Consider the following 13,265-nt stretch of genomic DNA (forward strand, 5'->3'; position numbering starts at 1 on the left):
AGGGATAGTGTTCATGTTTGAGCCATCCCTCCAAATTGGGTCCTCATAGCCATCCAAACTTGTAGTGATCCTAGTTGGAGGAGGCAGAGAAGATTCCCTCCTTGTATCTTCCTTTTTAAAGTGCAACAAGGAACTTACCCTTGTATCTTTAAAATGCCTATAAGGGCATACTCCTTTATGGATTAGCAGATCTTTCTTTCTCATAATCATTGTGGGAATTCTTCGAGAGCTGAAAATTAGGATAATTTTCCTGGTATATCTGTTGTTGAAAAGACTCCTTATTGATTTTAAATGTATCAAGCCTGAGGGTAACCACAGTAGTAGTGACAAATGTATTTCAGCCCAAGCAACTGAACCCCAGGTGGGCAGAGGTCCCTTGTATGGAAATAAGTCAACAATAACTTCACATGGTATCAATATCAAGCTGGTTGGAGATAAAGGAGTTCTTATTTCTTTGTCCTTTCATGGGTTATTGTGAGTTGCATGCTAAGACTCCCCCTGCCATTCCTGATGATGAGCATTGAAAGGTGCAGGTGTGAGGAAGTACCTGTTAAAGAGGCAGTCTAGTTTTTCCATAATGTCATTCAGTTGTTCATAGATGGATTGGACTGTAGTGATTGTTCCACAGCAGGTTGACTTTCCCAGGTGTCAGTTTCTGTTTCTGTTCAATCAATAAATGAGAAGGAGAAGACTCGCTGCTTGCCTTTTTATCCTTCGTCTCAGATTTATGGCTGGTCACTTCCACATGTAAGGGGTTAAAACGATTCCAAACTGCAACTGTATATTTCTCCAAGCCAGAGTCAGGTGTTTCCATCGGCCGAAAATATTTACCCATTCTACTTTGTTTGGAGTTCGGAGGCAGCAAATTATCACCCTTATCAAGACTTCTGGCTCTTTTAAGTTTTCCCATCTCCGCCAGTATAAGAAACAATTATTCACAGTCCCTGAGCATTTTTATTCAGGTTGGGCTGGGGATTATAGCCAGAGCAATTAGAAGAGGTTGTTTTTTTTACAATTTGTAGTTCAGTCTCCTCCGTTTGCACTCTAAGCTTTTATAGTTCGAGATATACAACACAGATGTGAGCCTCCGCCCCCAATAGTTTTGTAGAAATGGAGCTGAGTTGAGATATTTAAAATCTGTGAAAAAGAGATAACGCGAATAAGGCAGATAGAGCAGATATTCTCAATTCTGTTTACAACAGTCTGTACCGCCAAGCAAGCTGCAGCTTTCTAAAACAATTTGAAGTGATTTAAAATTATAAACTGTCAATAAAACCTAAAAACTATAGTACCAACCGCAGAGCTCGGGGCCAGGCAGCCTCCCTCATCACCATCTTGTATAGCCCTCTCAAGTAAAAGTAGGATGCTATACTTCTGAATATCAGATGCTGAGAATAATGAACAGAGAGCAGGATTGTTACCTCTGTATCCTGCTTGTGAGTGTCACCTGGCTACTTTTGAAAATACAGTGCTGGGCTAGATAGAGCATTAGTCTCACCCAATAGGGCTTTTCTTATATTGTTAATAAAACCTTTAACAAGCTGAGAGAAAACACTAGGGAGAATTATGTTTACATCTCAAATCAATACACCTGAACTGATAAAAGCATGTTCATATTTTGTGTGTGTGTTGTGTTATATACTTCTCAATACAAAACAAATCATTTGAATGAATTGTCCTTAGGGTCAACAGGCCTGGTAATAGTTACTGTACACACCTCAATGACTACATTTAATTTAATGCAGAGGTGACATGCAGTGGCAGGCATATGGACTTTCAGTGAGAAATTTGCCCTGACATTTGGTGAATCTGTTGTGCTGGTTGATTGTTTTATTGCGGTACAATTGTTGTTCTGGTTTTGTTGTTTTTATATGCCCTTGCAATGCATTTGTATTGTTGGGATTGTTATTATGGTTTATTGTGTTTTTTAATTGTACCTCGCTCTGGACTCACTTGTCAAGGGAGGAAGGGCTAAAAAAAATGACACTTTAAAAATCTGCCTACCTATTTCGGAGTCTTGCAATGTTTCCTTTTTCCTTAGCCTTTATTTCTTAATCCGTGTTAAAGTAACACAGACACTCTATAGAGCCTTTCCCACCCTTTGGGTCCCCAGATGTTGTTGGACTACAACTCCCATCGGCCCGAGCCAGCATGACGAATGGTAAGGAATGATGGGAATTGTAGTCCAGTGACATCTGGGGACCCAAAGGTTGGGAAAGGCTGCAAGTCTGTGCTACATAAGCACTATGTTTATGCTGAAACCAAGGAAAGCGTGCATGTTACTGAGAGAGAAAAAAGTATTTCCATTTCCCACAATTTCCCTGCAAAGTGTACTGTGGTCACAGGTTTTTGACAGAAAACCCCCAATCTGTGTGGTATCAATTTCCATAGGTAATTCAGGCAAACTACATTCTGTACCTTTTGTCATGACCTTCTTTATCTCATTCTGCTTAGTATCTAGCCGTGTCCCTTCTGCCAGTCCAGATGACAGCCTCCGATGTTCTGCAGGCAACCTTGATCTAAGACAAGTAAGACTGTTGGCAAATGACAAAAATAAGGCAAGGTGGAAAGGTGAAAGAGAAAGTGAGATGTGTTAAGTGCTAAATTTCAGATAGTACTGGGGAAAGTGCATTACTGAAGAAAAGTACTGCTTATTCCTGTTATAGCTGCTGGAATGATATGCTTTTGGAAAGAATACATTTGATATTCAGAGATGTATCCCAATATAATTTTAACATTCACAGTGCAAGCTTTTATGAGACCTAGTTAACGCCTTTCCGCATCAGCTTAAGGGCACTAAATACGAAACCAAATGTTCCATAACATCTGTTTGTCAGTAATCATAAACACAGCTAGTTAAATTGATTGTACTACCTTATTTTAATTGTGCTCTTATCCCTGCCCCTCTCTTCTTGTGTGGAGGTCAGCCTTGCTGGCAGGTACATGGAGGGAAAGAGACAGATGAGCTGGGCACATGGCAATTGGAGTTAACAGGAAGCCAGCAACACCCAGGCCTATTAGAGATTGGAATGCCTCTTCCCAGCTGCACTCCAGGGAAAGTGAACAGGGATGTGATGAAGGTTGTAATTGTTGTGAATGATGAAGCATCCTGGCATTCACTCGCACAGATGTACCAGGATTATAGACTGTAGCTCTCTGTCGATATCTTCCTGGCATTCCTGTTGAAAGTATTCTACCAAAGGAAGCAAACATTTCCTATTGCATGCTAGTTTGAAGTTTGAAAACACAGTGTTTTTATGTAACAGTTGGTTTTTTCATCAATTATGAGAAATGCACTTGATTATTTTCCTAATGCAAGCTGTGTCCCAAATGCTCAGGTCTGAAATTGAAAACCTGCTTTGGGGTTGGTCTCTTGCCATTATTACCCACTTTCTGAGCAATTTTGTAAGCAGGTGATTGCTTTGATGGAGAATTATTATTTTTTAATAATGCATGAACAGTGAATCCATATCTACACCATGATCATCAGTTCCTCATCCCCCCAATAACTCCACTTGTCTCCTGGAGGGCTGTTCACCCTTCATCAATCAATTGTTTTCCTGGACTGGAACAAATGCATATATATTCTGCCTTATGCTCGTTGCTGCTCTTTTGGCTTCAGGCAGGAGAGACTATGAAAATTACAAACCTCATAACTTTGCCTGTTATGCTGTGCTGTATGAAATCTAAAAACTATCATTTTGCTATAAAAAGAGGTGAAACCAGCGCAACAGAGAAAGGGACACTTTGTTAGCAAGATGATATTGCCTCTTGTAGAAGATTGTGTCCCATGAACTGCCATGAACTGAGACAACAATGTATATGTGATAACCCTGTAACATTGAGGCCAGGCCAGGATATTAGTTAATGGACAGATTAAAATCAGACGTGCAGTAGCTATATGCTCTGGGTGGCATCCAATTGGCATCCAATTGTTTCCTTGTTGTGAGTCTGTTGTCATGGATGGATCATTCCCTGGTGAGGTGTGGGCTGAACCCACCTAATTCATGCTGCAGGGGTGGGGGATCTATTGATATGGTCTGCCCTTGGACACTTACGGAATCTAAGGGATTCCTGAATGTTCTGTGGGATTTTCCAGCAGACATGACTGGCGCTCCTGTTGAGACTCTCATCACACTGTGGAAAGGTGAGATGAGTAGACCCATAGACATGATCACTCCTGAGTGCCCTCCCCATCTTTGTGGAACACACAGGTCTAGTGACCTGCATACAATGAAACAGGAGGGAAGATGGTTAGAGACTAAGTGGCATAAATCTTGGCCTGAGCCTGACCGAGAACATGTGAGGTCACACTATCACACCTGCCATGTGGTGGCGGCAGCAAAGAAAGCCTACTTCTTCACCACCATTGCATCTGCAAGTACAGAGCTTTTCTGAATGGTGGATGGGCTTTTATCATCTGGCTGAGAGAGCTTTGCTCTGGCACCCTCAGAAACCTGCTGTAACAACTTTGGGTGACACTTTAGGCAAAAAAATCGTTCAGATCCGTTTTGATTATTGTGGCCTGAGGATGTGGGCAAGCTGCCTGAAGAAGTGCAGCTGGCCACCTGCCTCCTTGACCTTTGTCCGTCTTGGCTTCTTAGGGCTTGCTGCAGGGGGTTGTCTGGGTGGGTCGAGGGAGTGATGATTAATGCTTCATTGGAGGAGGGTAAAGTGCTATCTGCCTTGAAGGAGGCAGTGGTGCATCCTTCATTAAAAAGACTAGCTTGGACTCAGAAGCATTAAACAACTATTGCCCATTGGTGAATATCCCCTTTTGGGGCAAGGTGCTTGAGAAGGTGGTGGCTGTCCAATTTCAAGCATGTGTGGAGGAGACTGAATATAGTAGGGCCCCACTCATACGGCAGGTTAGGTTCTAGACCCCCACCGAAAAGTGAAAACTGCCGAAAAGCAGATCAGCTGTAGTGCGAGGGTCTGGAACCTAACCCGCTGATTGCGCCGGAGGAGGAGAAGATCTTCCCCTCCTCCGGCATGATCAGCTAGAGTGCGGCAGTCTGATCACGCCAGAAGAGGAGATCATCAGCTGTAGCGCACTACAGCTGATCTTCCCCTCCTCTGGCACGATCAGATCGAGCGCAGGAGTCTGATCGTGCCAGAAGAGGAGGAGATCAGCTGTAGCGCTCTACAGCTGATCTTCCCCTCCTCCGGTGAGATCAGCTGGAGAGCGGGGAGCTCTAGTCCCCCCTCCAGCTGATTGCCCTGCTGGCGCTGTATTAACGGAATGCCGAAAAGCGGGACGCCGAGAAGCGGGCCCCTACTGTATCTGGATCCATTTCAGCCTGGCTTTATTTATGGCCCTGAAACTGCCTTGGTTGCCCTGGTTGATGACATTTGTCATGAGAGAGATTGCAGGATGCTCATTCTTCTTGATCTCTTGGTGGCTTTTGATACCATTGGGAGTTGGGGGCATTGTACTTCAGTGGTTCTGCTCCTACCTCCAGGGACGTTTTCAGAAAGTGATTATGGGAAGCTACTGTTCAATGCCATGAGAGCTTCCCAATGGTGTCCTGCAAGGTTCTATCTTGTTCCCCATGCTATTTAGTATCTATATGAGGCTGCTGGGAGCTGTCATCAGGAATTTTGGAGTGAAGTGTCATCAATATGCGGATGACACCCAGCTCTATCTTTGTGTTCGATCTGAATTGGAAGAGGTTGAGGTGCTAGACAGGTGTTTGGAGGAAGTGATGGGCTGGATGTGGGCCAACAAACTGAAACTGAATCCTGAAAAGACAGATGTGTTATGTGCTACAGGTTCTCGAATCCTTGAGGCGGGAAGACAGCCTGATCTGGATAGGTTGCACTCTTCTAGAAGGAGCAGGTTCCTAGATTGGGGGCTAGGAGTACCTATTTCTAGCTCCAGCTGGTTTGCCAGCTGTGGTCCCTTTTGGACAGAGGTGAACTGGCCTCAGTAATAACACAAGAAAAGCTTGCTGGATCAGGCCAATGGCCCATCTAGCCCAAAATCTTGTTCTCACAGTAGCCAAGCAGACGCCTTTGGGAAACCCGAGGACCTGACTGGAAGAGCATTGTCACCTCCTGTGATTTCCAGGAACTGGTATTCAAGAGCATGCTACCTCAGACCATGGAAGCAGAGCACAGCCACCATGACAAGCAGCCATTGGTAGCCTTATCCTGCATGTATTGGTCTAATCCTCTTTTAAAGTTGGTGGCTATCACTGCCTCTTGAAAGAGTGAATTCCATTGCTTAATTATGTACTGTATGAAGAAGTATGTTCTTTTGTCTGTCCTGAATCTTCTAACATTCAGCTACAGTGGATGTCCATGACTTTTAGTACTACAAGAGAGGGAGAAAAATTTTCCCTATCCATTCTCTCCTGAATCATGCATAATTTTATACACTTCTATCATGTCAACCCTTTCTCAACTTTTCTCTAAACCAAAAAGCCCCAAACACTACAACCTTTTATCACTGGGGCATTGTTTCATTCACTTGATCATTTTGGTTTCCATATTCTGAACCTTTTCCAACCCTATATTTTTTTGAGGTTAGGTGACTAGAACTGTACACAGTATTCCAAATGCCATTACATCACAGACTTATATAATGGCATTATATTGGCAGTTTTATTTTCAGTTCCTTTCCTAATGTTCCCTAACATGGATTTTGCCTTTTATCACAGCTGCCAAACACTGGATTGACTTCTTCATTAAGCTATCTCCTATTACCCCAAGATCTCTTTCCTGGTCATTCACCTCCAGTTCAGACCCCATGAGTGTATATGTGAAATTAAGATTTTCTGCCCCACCATGGATCACTTTACACTGAATTTCATTTGCCATTTTACTTCCCATTCATTCAGTTTGCAGAGGTCCTTTTGAAGAGAGGTCCTCTTCACAATCCCTTTTTGTTTTTACAACACTGAACAATTTAATATCGTCAGCAAACTTGGTCACCTCACTGCTTACCCCTAATTCTACATTGTTTATGAACAAGTTGAAAAGCACAGGTCCCAGTATCAAACCCTGGGGGACCACTTCCTACACCCCTTCATTGGGAGAACTGTCCATTTATTCTTACTCTCTGCTCCCTGTTACTTAACCAGTTATACAAGAAGACCTCTCATCTTATTCAATGACTGCTAAGCTTACCCTGAGTAACCTTAGGAGTCATGGAACTCCATACTCTGATAACTTGCACATTGGAAACTTCAGCTGGTCCAAACTTCAGTGGCCAGATTACTGTCTGGGGTTGCTTTTAAAACCTGTGTAAACCCTGTTCTAAAACAGTTGTATTGGTTGCCAGTTTGTTTCTGGGCCCAATTTAAAGTGTTTCAAATATCAGAAAGACCACCTCCTTCTCAGCAGTCCTTCTTGGGTGTTAAGATCAGCAGAGGGGGCCTTCTTGGTAGTTCTGACATCCTCAAGAGATGGAGGCCTGGGAGAGGGCATTCTCTGTGGCAGACCCTATATTGTGGAATCCAATCCCCACAGAGGAACACCTAGCACCTTCACTGTACAGTTTTCGGTGAATGCTGAAGACATACCTCTTTGCCCTGGACTTTAGCACATGACCCATCTTATTCCTGTGATTTTAATTTGTTTTAATTGTTTATAATATTGAATTTTAAACTAATGTAACTCACTCTGGGATCAGCTGGTGAATGGCAGGTAATAGTCAATCAATCAATCAATCAATCAATCATCATCTAGCATTGGAAAATCTCCATCAGCCATCCCAAAGGCTATGGATTACTTGAGATGAACATTTCACCCCATATATTTTGTACTTTGGGGAGCAATAAATGGAGAGTACAATACAACAGATTCATAATACTGGACAGTTATGTACATGAGATCCAAGACTTAGGCAGAATAAGAAGTCTTCTGTAATTACAACAATGGCTTTAAAAATTAAACAGACAATACATTATCCTTTCTCTGCCTGCATTAATTATATTACTAATGGGAACTAAGTTTGTAACCAAAATGCAAGTATACTTCAAGTTCTAGGAGATATTATGGTCTGTTTTCCATTTCCGTTCCACTAGAATGGTCAAAATTCTGTTTCTGGTTATTTTAAATGTGCAGCTATTATTTCTGGTCAGTATTTTTATATCTTCACCTTATATTCCCCTTGAATAGCTTTCTAGAATGATAAAAGTAAATGATTCAAATAGGATGCAAAAGAGTAAACAAACCTTTACCCTGCAGTTGGTTTGGGCACCACACAAGAACAAATAAATCTGACAGGTAGACAGAGGTCAAAGTGGTCTGATGAAAGTTTTCTTAAAAGCAGAGTTTGTCAATAAACAGCTTTAAAAAATATCAGGGTGACCTAACAGCATGTACAGGTACAAAGCTAAAGCAATCACTGACTTCATTCACAGACATAATTCCTGGTTTCCTAGTACAGGTGACACTTTTCTGAAAAAAGTCATTTCCTTGCATTTTAGAGCAGGTGGATAGAATCCTGTTTCCTTCTGTGGCATAAATTATAGCAGCTGAAGCAGCAACCTAAGCATGGCACTTGTGGCAAGGTCCACTGGCTGTTCCTAAAATGCCATCTAAATTCCCTTGAAGTGGCATTGTAATTCCTGGAACTCCCATTTAGATATTAAAATATCTATATCCCACTTTTCCATAAAACGCTCAAAGCAATTTGCAACAATGAATTAAAGATATATAGCCATTAAAAATGTTTTAACAGAAAAAATCAAAGAGCAGTCAGAACAGTCAAATCATTAGGCTGCTCAAATCAGCCCCAACATCTTTCCTTAAAAAGCCAGATTTTTAGCCACATGAGGAAAAGCTAGTAAAAGTCACACCAAGTTATTTGGGGAGAGCATTCCACAAGGCTCAGTTCCCCACCTTCAGAATCTGTCTCTGTAGCACCTTCCTAATGTCCTTTGTAGGACATAGTGGAGCAAATGGACTGCCTTCAAGCCGATCCCGACTTATGGCGACCCTATGAATAGGGTGTTCATCGTAAGCAGTATTCAGAGGGAGTTTACCACTGCCTTCCTTGGGGGCTGAGAGGCAGTGACTGGCCCAAGGTCACCCAGTGAGCTTTATGGCTATGTGGGGATTCAAACCTTGGTCTCCCAGGTCGTAGTCCAACACTCTAACCACTATGCCACACTGGCTCAGTGGAGCAAAGTGGCCCCATTAAGTTATATGATGTAGTTTAGAAAGGAATTACAGGGTATATTGGGGGATAGAGAGCCTAGCCTCTTCACACACTTTTGTCTCTTTTCATCTTCCCACCTTTGCAGGCAAATAGGAAGATCACACATCTTGACAGCTCAGAGCTGTCAAGGTGCACATGCTTTTGCCAGGTCAGCAGTAGCCAAAGCAGTCAAAGCCCACCTCTGCAATCCTCACACAGAGTTTCTTGAGGCTGGCTTGGTCTTGGCTGTTTTGGCTGGCTGAAGGGCTGGTGAGGATGAGGGAAGGGAGAGAATCATTTTCTGGGACCCTTAGATTTGCTCAGTTTCAGAGTCAGTTGGGGGGTACTCAGGAGGGCTCACCCATCACTAATGAACATTTCTGCTGGTCACTGCTATCACCTGGCTATCCAGAAACAGTGCTGGATCCAGTTTCAAGCTGAATACTATATTTTTTCTTAGAGGAAGAGTGGTATCCAATTTAAAAACGTTCTGAAACTTTAGAATCCAAAATGGACATACTGAGTTGGTCTGCACATAACATTAAGCATGAGGGTTCCTGGAGAGGAGATTGTGGTGGCTGCACCCCTCCCTTGGTCCTTATGCTGCTGTGTTCCTATGTGACTTCTATACGTGGGCTCATGGTTTGTCTTGCTCTTGCCTTCATCTAGATAGACCTACAGGGGTATCCTTCTAGAACACTGTCACAAATTTTAACCTATATAATGTCCCCAAATTTCAGCCAGTTATCACTCACCGATTTCCCTCTGGAAACAAAAAATATCCCTTGGGGTCAAAATATACCCCAGTAAATGTTTAATCAATGCATGGGGAAGGAGCCAGTGGTTACTGCTCAGAAAAAGTCTCCCTTCTCTGAACAAGTTTTATTTTGCTCAAGGTCCTTTGGTATTGTCAAGCACACTTGTGTTGACAACACAGGCAAAAATGGTCTCTGAGGGACAAAGTTACCCCATCCTTCCATTGGAAATCTCATTAACATAACGTAAGAACATAACAAGAACCTGCTGGATCAGTTCAATGGCTCATCTAGTCCAACATCCTGTTCTCACAGTGGCCAACCAGTTGCCCATGGGAAACCCACAAGCAGAACCTAAGTGCAAGAGCACTCTCCCCTCTTGCGGTTTCCGGCAACTGGTATTTGGAAGCATACTGCCTCCACCTATGAAGTGAGAGCATAGCCATCATGTCTAGTAGTCATTGATAGTTTTTTCTTCCATGCATTTGTCTAATCCTCTTTGAAAGCTATCCAAGTCGGTGGCCATCGCTTTTGTGGGAGCAAATTCCATAGTTTAACTATGCACCTCATGAGCTTATATGTGAAATTAAGATTTTTTTGTTCAAATATGCATAACTTTACACATATTTACATTGACTTGCATTTGCCATTTTACCACCCATTCACTCAGTTTAGAGAGGTCCTTTTGGAGCTTCTCACAATCCCTGTTTGTTTTAACAATCATGAACAATTTAGTATCATCAGGAAACTTGGTCGCATCTAACCCTGGATCATTTATGAACAAGTTAAAAAACACAAGTCCCAATACTGATGCTAAATATATATGCCAAATATACCCCAAAGTCAGCCAGTGTGATTTTTTAACACTCTGGATGAAGGCTAGACAAACAAAGAGCTGTAAACCCAAGAACAAACATTTGTTACAGCTTGTGGTTTGTCTGGAATAAGACAAATGACAAGGCCAGGTCTGAACGACACACTAAGCCAGACTGTGTTTTTTCTCACAGTAGCACAAAGTGCAGAGCAAGAGCAAAGCAGGCTGCAGTCTTGGGAGCACATGCATTTACTCATAGTCATAGTCAGAGCTTGGAAAAGTTACTTTTTAAAACTACAACTCCCATCAGCCCCAGCCAGCATGGCCACTGGATTGAGCTGATGGGAGTTGTAGTTCAAAAAAAGTAACTTTTCCAAGCTCTAGTCATAGTTTACCTTAGCGTTATAGGTGAACCAACTTGGTAGTCCTGGGGCTCCCTTTACATGCAGGGACTGGTAAGGAAGGAAAGGGAAGGGGCAACGGCTGCTGGTTCACAAGTGGTCAGGTTGGGATTGGATGCAACACAAGGGATGGAAAGGCCTGTCAAGTTAGGTTCCCTCAGTTTCTTGTTTTTCCAATCTCCACATTTCTGCAGCAATTTGTAATATTCTTAAAAATCCTCATGAAAATTCTTCAGCATTTTAGTGCAAAGTTCTCTTTATAAACACCTTTTTACGTAGCTTTGAATAATGTACAAATTTTTGCAAGCAATTTCCTCTTCTATAATGCATTTTAATGTTATTTTCATAAATATGTTCATTTTTATGCACACCTTCCTCTACTGTATGTATTTTTGTAAACATTGTTTGGTTGAAGAATGGCATTACAAAATTAAAATAAGTGCAAATTTCAAAGGATGGCTGTGTCTCATATTGTTTCAGAAAGTGTGCATTTGATAGCTTTGGCTTTAAATGTGAACTAAACTGAATTTCTTCCAACGCCGTTGGGAAAAAAGGATGTCATGTTGAAAAGGAATTTTGATACAATGAACAATTTTCACAGTGAGGTTTTATACTTTGTAAATTGCTATTTATTTTTACCTAAAACAAAGTTTCACTGCTCCAGTTTCTTGATATTCTGCTGCCCATGTATCAAAATCTGAAGGGGCATCCCTGTTAAGTGATTGTGTACATTGCACTCTAGTACAATTATGTTCCTAAAAAAATCTCAATCTGTTTTTATATTGTTTTCTTTCCTATTATTGCTTGATGTATAGTGCTTTATACCATGATGAGGAAGTGGTGTGGAATTCCTTTCTCTTTTGTACCGCTTTAGGTCCCCAAACTTTTGGGGCACATTTGCATACTGGAGAACCTGTTGTGGGAACCATACGTACATGCACACACTCACAACCAAGCACACACCACAACCTATTATATTGTTATTTTGTTGTTTCTTTTATGTGAGGACCCTGTGGGCACCAGAGAAGGCCTCGTGTGCCCGTATATAGCTAAACAGAAAAAGTGAGATGTTCTTCCTTATGATTTGAATGGACAGGGGTTTTTTTATGCCAAACTTCTCTTTGTGTGTCAGTGTGCAAAGCAGGAGTGGGGAACCTTTGGTCCTCCAAATATTGCTGAACTATAACACACATCAACCTAGTAATCACGGTCAATGGCCAGGGATGATGGGAGTTCACCAACATCTGGAGGGCCAAAGGTTCCTCATACTTGATGTAAAGTATGTGCTTTTCCATAATAAACATAGAATTCTTTTTGACATTCTATCCCTGTTAGATTTGCCAGGTCAAAAGCATCCTAAACCCTGAGATTTCTGGGGTGGTCCCTAGTGATGCCATGGGATGGTCCCTAATGATGTCATGGTGTCATGGGGTGGTCCCTAGTGATGTCATGGGGTGGGTCCTAGTCCTAATCATGATACATTAAGTATCAACCACAGTTGCTTGGAGCATACAATTTAAACAAAAACATTTCTCTGCTAGAAATTTAATATAGAAATCTTTGCTAAATGAGGGTGTTCCCAGGTCCAGCTGAAGTGATGGAAGCATTCCATCTCAACTGATTTGGGAGCCTGGATAGGGAACATTTAATCTAGCCTACTTGCTTCTGGCAAGTGCCCTCAGGCCAGTCCAGGCACCAGAAGGCCACTGTAGGAAGAAAGCCTAGTGTTGTGGAGATGTTAGATGGGAGCACTCAGGAATAAAGATGGATGCCCCTGCATGGGGCTGCAATTCTAAACACACTTACTAAGGGACTGTGCCCCATATAACTCAATAGTACTTCTGAGTAGATATGGTTAGGATTGTGCTGTTTGTAAGGCTTAACTAGGGATCCTCTGCAAAGATATCCATATCCAAGCAGGGTTGGCAACCCTCTGTCTGGAATGCCCTGCCCCTACCTTTTAACATGGCTGATCCAAACTTCTTTACAGATTTGACCCTTCACTTCAGAATGAGGTTTGAGAAATGAGTAAGAGTAAGACCATTCTCTACCCTTTCTGCCTATCCTGTGGTCTGCTATAAACTCACTTTGACAGCCAATCCAATTCCAGTGAGTAATAATTGACAGAGAGAAAACACACATGATTT

The 13,265-nt window shown here is 42.2% G+C and overlaps 1 long non-coding RNA gene across 1 annotated transcript; it reads left to right on the forward strand.

The window, feature by feature from the left end:
- Nucleotides 1-820: 820 nt before the first annotated feature.
- Nucleotides 821-3,886, forward strand: LOC133386755 (uncharacterized). The gene is made up of 3 exons (XR_009763268.1): nt 821-1,436; nt 2,455-2,528; nt 2,923-3,886. It is a non-coding gene; the product is annotated as an uncharacterized LOC133386755 (long non-coding RNA).
- The last annotated feature ends 9,379 nt before the right edge of the window (nt 3,887-13,265 follow it).

The sequence above is a fragment of the Rhineura floridana genome, chromosome 6 (assembly GCF_030035675.1).
Source record: "Rhineura floridana isolate rRhiFlo1 chromosome 6, rRhiFlo1.hap2, whole genome shotgun sequence".
NCBI classification, from domain to species: Eukaryota; Metazoa; Chordata; class Lepidosauria; order Squamata; family Rhineuridae; genus Rhineura; species Rhineura floridana.